This window comes from Octopus bimaculoides, chromosome 2 (genome assembly GCF_001194135.2).
Source record: "Octopus bimaculoides isolate UCB-OBI-ISO-001 chromosome 2, ASM119413v2, whole genome shotgun sequence".
NCBI lineage: Eukaryota > Metazoa > Mollusca > Cephalopoda > Octopoda > Octopodidae > Octopus > Octopus bimaculoides.
In genome coordinates, this window is record NC_068982.1 from 137,819,091 (window position 1) to 137,827,066 (window position 7,976).

Below are 7,976 nucleotides of genomic sequence, written 5' to 3' on the forward strand. Positions count from 1 at the left end.
ATATATATATATATATACACAGACACACACATACATAAGTGTATGAGTGTGCGTGTGTGTCTGTCAGTTGGGTGACAGTGTGACATATGAACTGCATTTAAACTTAGGAGGACATTCTATGTGTAGCAATGAAGACAAGAAGGTTATTATTTATATTTTGTCACTGAAATAAAGATAGAAAGAAAGAAGAAAGAGGAATAACTGTAGACAGGATATCCATGAATAGATATGCCCATCTAGGATTACAGACATACATATATAATCATTAGTGTTTTATTGTTTACATTCCACATTTGTTTCGGTTGGATGAAATTGAGTCAGATTTTCTACGAATGGATGGTCTTCCTGTTGCTAACCCCCACCTGTTTTGAAGAAAGATAAAATTTTCCCTACTCCTCTGAACACATCAAACTGTCTTGTTCTTCCTTGATGTAGCAGCCTGCCTGGGACCCCAAAGGGAAATTAAAATCCGTATCAAGATCCATATGTTCAAGACACTGAACCACTTTATTCTACTGTATAACAGTAAAATTTTATTGCTATAGACTGAAGATCTGTTACTTAATAACTGGCGAACAAGGTTACAGGAATATTGCATATAAATAGTGCAGTTGTGTGTGATCTCCAAGTATTGGATCATTCCATAAATAATATGGTTTTTCTCAATTGCATGAACTAAAAGTCGGATGGGCATGGGATAAAGTACCTGCGTCAACTTGCAATAAAAACAGGTATTAATTTTACCTTGTACTTATTCTTAGTGCAAGTTTTGAAGAGTACAGTTCGATTTTAACAGTTATTTTTTCAAAGCTATAATAGAAGTGACAAATGAGCATATTCGGCAAATTTTGCTTTATGAGTTCAATAAAGGCAACAATGCAATGGAAAGTGTGAGGAATATTAATTCAGTATATGGCGATTGGGTAGTAAGCATAAGTGAATGTCAACAATCACTCCAGAAATTCCAAGCTGGAAACTACAGCCTAGAAGACGAGCCTCATCCTAGAAGATCTGTAGAGCTTCGTAAGGATATCCTGCAAACCCTGGTGGAACAAAATCCCATCATAACTGCTGAAGAACTAGCAAAGAATCTTGGATTTGGTCGTTCAACAATTTGTCGATACCTGCATACCATCAGAAAAGTCAGTAAATTGGGTCAATGGGTTCCTCACAATCTTTTCGAGTCTAATCACATGCAAAGAGTGAACGTGTGCTCTTCTTTGCTGTTCCATCTAATGAATAAACCTTTTTGGGATTTAATAGTGACTGATGACAAGAAATAGGTTCTCTATAAAAATGTCAAGTGCCGAAGACAGTGGGTAGGCAAAGGAGAAACACTTGGCACCCCAGGCTAAAGAAGGTCTTCACCCACATAAGGTGTTGTTATCTGTTTGGTGGGAAATGAAAGGTTTAGTCCACTTTGAACTTTTAAACCCAAACCAAACGATAACAAAGGAGATCTACTGCAAGCAGTTTGAGGGGCTTAAGCCAAAGCTAGAAGAAAAATAACCATCTTCGGTTTTAAGACGAAAGGTGTTCTTCCATCAGGATAATGCTCGGCCACATACAGTGAGGATGACATTCCAAAGGCTGGAGCAGTTTGAATGGGAAAACATGCTCCACCCACCATGTTTGCCAGACATTGCCCCATCTGATTATCGTTTATTCTGCAGTCTTCAAAATTATTTGGACAGAAAAAATATGAATTCTATAGACAAGGTCAGAACAATACTGGAGGAGTATTTTTTGTCATGGACAAGTGAATTCTGGAAGAGGGCTCTTGCAAGTTTACCAGATAGATGGAAGAGCATTGTAGAAAATGAAGGAGAGTATATTTTAGATCTAGAAAAAAAGAACATTTTTTATCTTAATTTTGAAAAATAAAAGAAGTATAAAAAAGCTGCATTATTTATGGGATGACTGTATATATTGCTGTGTCAGAACACTTCAGTCTCCACTCAGGTTCATTAATCTTCATCAGTTTGGCTCTGTGTGTCACCTTTGTGTTCTATTATAATTCCATTCATATCTAGGATGCTTCATATGAATATTACATCAATGTAAATGCTTAACTAGTTCTTAAATTTTGCTGACTCTGGAATGAGGAAATGTGAAGCTGAACTTGGCATGATTTGAACTCAGAATGAAAAGCAGAAGGTTGGCTTGCATGACTATACAGCAATTCCAAATAACGCCAATGTCCAATGAGTGATCTGTGCATGTGTGTGCGTGCGTGTGTGTGTGTGTGTGTTTGTGTGTATGTACACGCATGTATGTGTGTGTGCGTGCAAGTATACGTACGTGTGCGTGTCTGCTGAAAATTCAACTGAATATATGTGTCTTGTATTGAAAGACCAGCTAAAGAGTGAAGAATTCGGGGTGAGAGTGAGTTACTACAAATAATGGGGACATTAAAGAAATGCTAACTGTTCAATCGGTTCAGAAATAAAATCAACTTCATTTTATGTCCATAACGCCATGTTTGTATAGGTTTGATGGGTCATCTCCATGTTTTTTTTAATGGAATATTGCATATGAACATCAATGCATATATGGCTGTAGCATTTTGTTTATGACCATCATACAGTGTCAAGACAAAAAGACATTAACACACAGAGCCATACTCACACATATACATAAAAACATGGTACCCAAAATGCCATTCAAACACTTTCTTCTACAAACATGCTAACTCCTCCAGCTTCAATCAGAAACTGGTTTATTTCTTTCAGTTACAAATAAGAGAAACACCTTTTACTTACCAACTTAGCTTTATTCAGACTGGATTACAAAATATATCTTACGCCATGTAGAATTTCACTTTTATGACCACAGCTGATATTAGTATGAACACCAACACCGATACCACTGCAATCAGTACTATAACACCTGTAAGTTATTTAAGACGACGTAAGTACTCTTCTCACTTCACTTGGTCTTTACATTTAAATCAAGATCTACTTCGGTGCTATGTAAAAAAGCCTTCAATGACCCTTCTATCAGTTAATATGAAGTAGCTAAAATGAGACTAGGACAAAGCTCAACAAAACTTAAGCTATCTGATGGCAAAACAGCTTTGGTGACAAGCATTTTGCTTGTATATATTTATACACACACACACACACACTTATATATATACATTATGCATCATTGTTTAACGTCTGCCTTCCATGCTAGCATGGGTGGGATGGTTTCACAAGAGCTGACCAAGCAGCAGCCTGCATCAGATTTCTGTGACTGTTTTGGCCTGATTTTTACAGCTGGATGCCCTTCCTAACACCAACCACTTAGTGGACTGGGTGCTTTTTACGTGGGACAAGCAGAAGCAAGGTCATTAGTGCTCTTTATATGGCATACACACACGCACACACACATTAATTGCTGCATTAATTCTTGTGGTGCTAATCAATCTTCGCAAAGCACTGAGAACTGACCAAAAATGTGCCACAGAAGAGATTGAAAATAATGTAAACAAACCATGGCTGCAATCACTAAATTCTGATATATTTCCACATCTAACTGACTCAATAGAAATTACTATGGAATATATTCAGCCTAAGAACAGTTTGAGGTAAAAAAAACTTTCTAGTTTTTCCAAGTTGTCATTTAACAACAAGCCGTTCTTTACGAGATTAAAGAAAAAGCCAACTGACCTCATGATAAAAGTTAACGATGATGTTGTTGGGGAGTTCAAGAAATTAGGTGCTGTTAATTACTGGACAATGGATACTTTCCTATACACAGCCCCTGGGTATGACTTTAAACAGCATCTGATTGTGAGGCTTTGGTCCATGAATTCCAGGGTTTTGAGGAATGTGGGACCACTTCTTGACCCCTATTATTCTCAAGTATACTTTGATCCAGAGTAGTAATACCTCCAAGCTCAGATCCTCACAGCCTTGTGAATGCCTTGGGAAAGGAAAAGACTAGGGGAACCAGCCTTGATAGTAACTCAAGGAGTGTGGTCCTTTGGGTGCCCTGTTTGACATACATCTGGCAACAGCAGGACAGATGGAGCTCTTCAGCCTTGTAAGGCAATTCATCTATGTAAAAACCAACAGCTTGCTGATCACTACATTGGTTTTAGCTCATTGTGGTCAGATTTCCAAGTCTAAAGAGTAGGATCAGAGTGTACAGATTGACTCTCACTTTAAAACTACAAAGCACAGGCAAGAAGAAAAGCTAAATGCAGTATCAAGGATCTTATTCATAATCTTCAGACATGAAGAAACTGCCATTATACACAGCTTCTACCATTCTTAAAGAATCCTGAGAAGAAGCTTGCAGAGCATGTGCAAATGAAATTACTAAACACAAGCAAACCAGGTGGTAAACAAAACTTGGAAGAAACATCAGCTATATTGGATGGCGAATGGCAATAATGAAATATAAGAGCAATAACAAGTTCACACCTCCCCAATTAAATCTTATGCAAAAAATAACAAAACTTTGCACACCAAGACTTGAGAAAAAGCTGATTACATTCAAGTGTAAACTCAAGAAGCTGATTATGCTAAAGTTTAAACTCAGGAAGCTGAATGAAAAACTTTGTTATCATAGGAAAATACCTGAACAAGCTACTATAATTCATTTCAGTTAAGAACCGTCAGTCTCAAGAAGATCCTGAATCATTCTGGTCTAAGATCTGGCATGAAATGAGAGATTTCAATCAGAAATCACTGTGGCTTGATACAGTTAGGAAAGAATATTATATTTCATGTTTACTTCCAATCCACAGGTGTTATACCAGGAGAGGAAGAAGAAAAATATTACCATTAGCACTAAAGCCCCGTGTTCTCAGCATATCAGGAACAGCCTAAATGTAATGTCAACCAGATTCTCATTAAAGCAATTATGAACAACACATGTAGAAGAAGAAGATAAATAAGTAAAAATAGACAACCAATCATATTGCAGCTTTATAGTGAAGTGTGTTTATAACTCATTGTTAATGGCATCCACCCTAGTTGTTGTTTATTTTTGTTTTTAATCAAAAAAAAAAAAAGGGAGATTTCTTTTGTAATGAAATGAGCATGTGGTGATCCCAGCACTTTGTCTGGTAAATGAGTAAAGCCTACACTCTTTATAGTTGAGGAAATCATCGATGGTATTTATTCTTGGGACAAAGTATTTATTCTTACACAAACAACAAGAGGGATTCAGACACACAAACTAGTGAAAGTGGTGAGGAAAATAGCAATTCAGGGGAACAAACATAGTTGTTGAGAGAGATAGGTCTATTATTGTTATTCCCCTGAATTTTGGGGGGATTCTGTCCATTAGTTTGCTTGCAATCATTACTCTTGAGCTGTGTATGCAACTTTTTCTTTTCTTTTTTTCTTCTTTTTTTTGGCTCAGGATCTCGGGTGGATGGTAAAGTAAGACACAGGGGCCCAGGCCTGAGAGAGAGAGAGAGAGAGAGAGAGAGAGAGAGAGAGAGAGAGAGAGAGAGAGAGAGAGAGAGAGAGAGAGAGAGAGAGAGAGAGAGAGAGAGAGAGAGAGTTAAGAACACTCTGTCTCAAGAAGATCTTGAATCATTCTAGTCCAAGATCTGGTATGAAATGAGAGATTTCAATCAGAATGCAATGTGTTTTGATAAAGTTAGGAAAGAATACTGTGCCAACATTGACAGTAAAACAAACACAACTGACTCTGAAACTTTCAACATTGTTGTAGGCATACTACGAAAAGGTAACACTCCTGGAAGAGACTTGGTAGCTGGATGCTGGTAAAAGAGGCTAACTTTTTACTGAAAACCAATTTAATGTGTGCAAATTCAAAAGGACTATGTTAAGGTCAGATTGACATCCCAGATCAGCTTGCTATAGCATAGACAAATCTTGTAATCATGAACGAAACCACAAAGCTGGTAGGAAACTACAGGCCTCTTGTTTGCCTAAACATTATGTACAAACTGTACACAAACTACTTCAAGCAATTCTTTCAGGATCATTGCGAATTCAATGACAGAGGCAATAATGGAAAGGGAGGGGTGTGGGGATGTATTGAATAACTTTTGATAAGCAATGCTGTGCTGTCTGAAGTATGAAAATGCCAGAGGAGCCTTGCAACAGTATGGTTTGATTATAGGAAAGCATTCAACTCTATTCCTCATAAATGGTTGCTGAAGTATTTACATTTGGCATAAGTACTTGCTACCATTGAGAGACTCACAAAGACCTGGGCAAAAATTCTCACATTTATAAAGGAGAACCCAACAATTGTCTTACATTGTATACATATTTTAAATGGAATATTCCAAGGAGATAGTCTTTCTGTAATTCCATTTATTTTGGCATTAAATTCATTATCACTTCTGTTACAAAACTGGCAACATGCTAGGGTTTTGCAACTGTGAAAGACACCAATGTATTTCATAATTTTTTTGTGGCTGACCCAAAGATCAATGCAAAAAAATGATTACAATGCCAAAAAGCAGATAAAATTGATAACATTTTCTGCTGACATAGGAATAGAATTTGGCTAAAAGAAATGTTTGCATTTGATGGTTGAATGTAGAAAATAAATTTTCCAAACCCCAAATTTGTACACCTATGCTCTCTCTATCTCTTCTGTTCCACAATACCTAAGCATTGATGAAAATATTATTATATAAAGGTGCTGTAAATAAAGATAGAGCAACCTAAGAATATGACATCAGGCTTAGAAAAATATGGAAGTTGGAACTCTCCTCTTACAAGACAACACCCCACGATGTATTTGCAATACCAGTGCTGACACTAACATTTAGGATACTTGACTACCCTGTAGAAGAAATCCATTTCAAAGACATTAAAACCTACAAGATCCTGACATCAACTGGAAACTTCCACAGAAATAGTGATATCAATTGTCTCTACAAAAGGAGAGATGAAGGAGATAGAGGCTTGAGATCAGTGCAGACAACCTTTGAATGTCATATTGTCTCTCTAAGACAGCACTTGCTAAACAACAGCAGCAAAAAGGAATACAGAAACTTAGTGCTGAAAAGAGAAGAGAACATCTTACATGTTGGCAGTTAGCTCCTCAGGAAACACTCTTTTCTTGACGACCTCCAATGCAATCCCCAAACGGCTAGACTAACATACTTCAACAAAGATGTGAAATGATCAGCATACCAAAAAAGGCTATGCATGGGTATGTTTCTTGAAAACTTATAGATGATAATATGGACTTGTAACTGTTATATTATGTCGTGTCTTGAAGTCTATGAGCTTGCAATCCAAAAACAGATTTTCACAAAATACCTGATAAGCAAAAGAACTCCAAGATACAACTGAAAATGTAGATTGTGTCATATTTCTGTAGAAGACATCACACATATGATAAGCAACTGACCAAAAATGTCATCAAAGTATTCCTCCTGTTATTGAGTTCATACATAAACATCGACTCAGAGTGCACTGGTGGAACATTCCCATGAAAAGTTCTACCAAGTGCAAACATAACAGGCCAAATATTGTTGTTTGGTAGAGACAAGAAAATGTATGTACCATTATAGAGATCCTTTGCCCAGCTGGTGTGGATATCTCTTTGAAAATCACAAAGAGAAAGAACTATGGATAACTGCTTCAGAACTTTCAGTCTCTATACTAGATTACAAATTCACATTTATGCTAATATCCCTTTATACTATAAGAACAAGGCTTGAAATTTTGGGGGAGGGAATAAGTTGATTACATCAACCTCAGTGTTTCACCAGTACTTGTTTTATCGACCCTGAAAGGATGAAAGGTAAAGTCGACCTCAGCGGAATTTGAACTCAGAACGTAAAGACAGACGAAATACCACTAAACATTTCACCCGGCGTGCTAACGTTTCTGCCAGCTTCCCAACCTCAGGATTGTGGATTCAGTCCCACTGCATGGTACCTTGAGCAAGTATATTTTACTATAGCCTCAGGCCAACCAAAGCCTTGTGAATGAATTTGGTAGACAGAAACTGAAAGAAGCCCATTGTATATATGTATATGTATA

General features: G+C 37.1%; 1 protein-coding gene across 2 annotated transcripts in view; it reads right to left on the reverse strand.

Moving 5' to 3' along the window:
• Positions 1-7,976, reverse strand: part of LOC106879249 (acidic mammalian chitinase) — a 30,906-nt gene that overhangs the window by 1,553 nt on the left and 21,377 nt on the right. The window contains exon 12 of one of the 2 annotated variants that reach the window (XR_008263543.1): positions 2,763-2,889. The exons of the other annotated variant lie outside the window; for it this stretch is intronic. The gene's annotated coding sequence lies outside the window, so the exon portion shown is untranslated. The remainder of the gene's footprint in view (positions 1-2,762; positions 2,890-7,976) is intronic. 2 annotated transcript variants of the gene reach the window in all.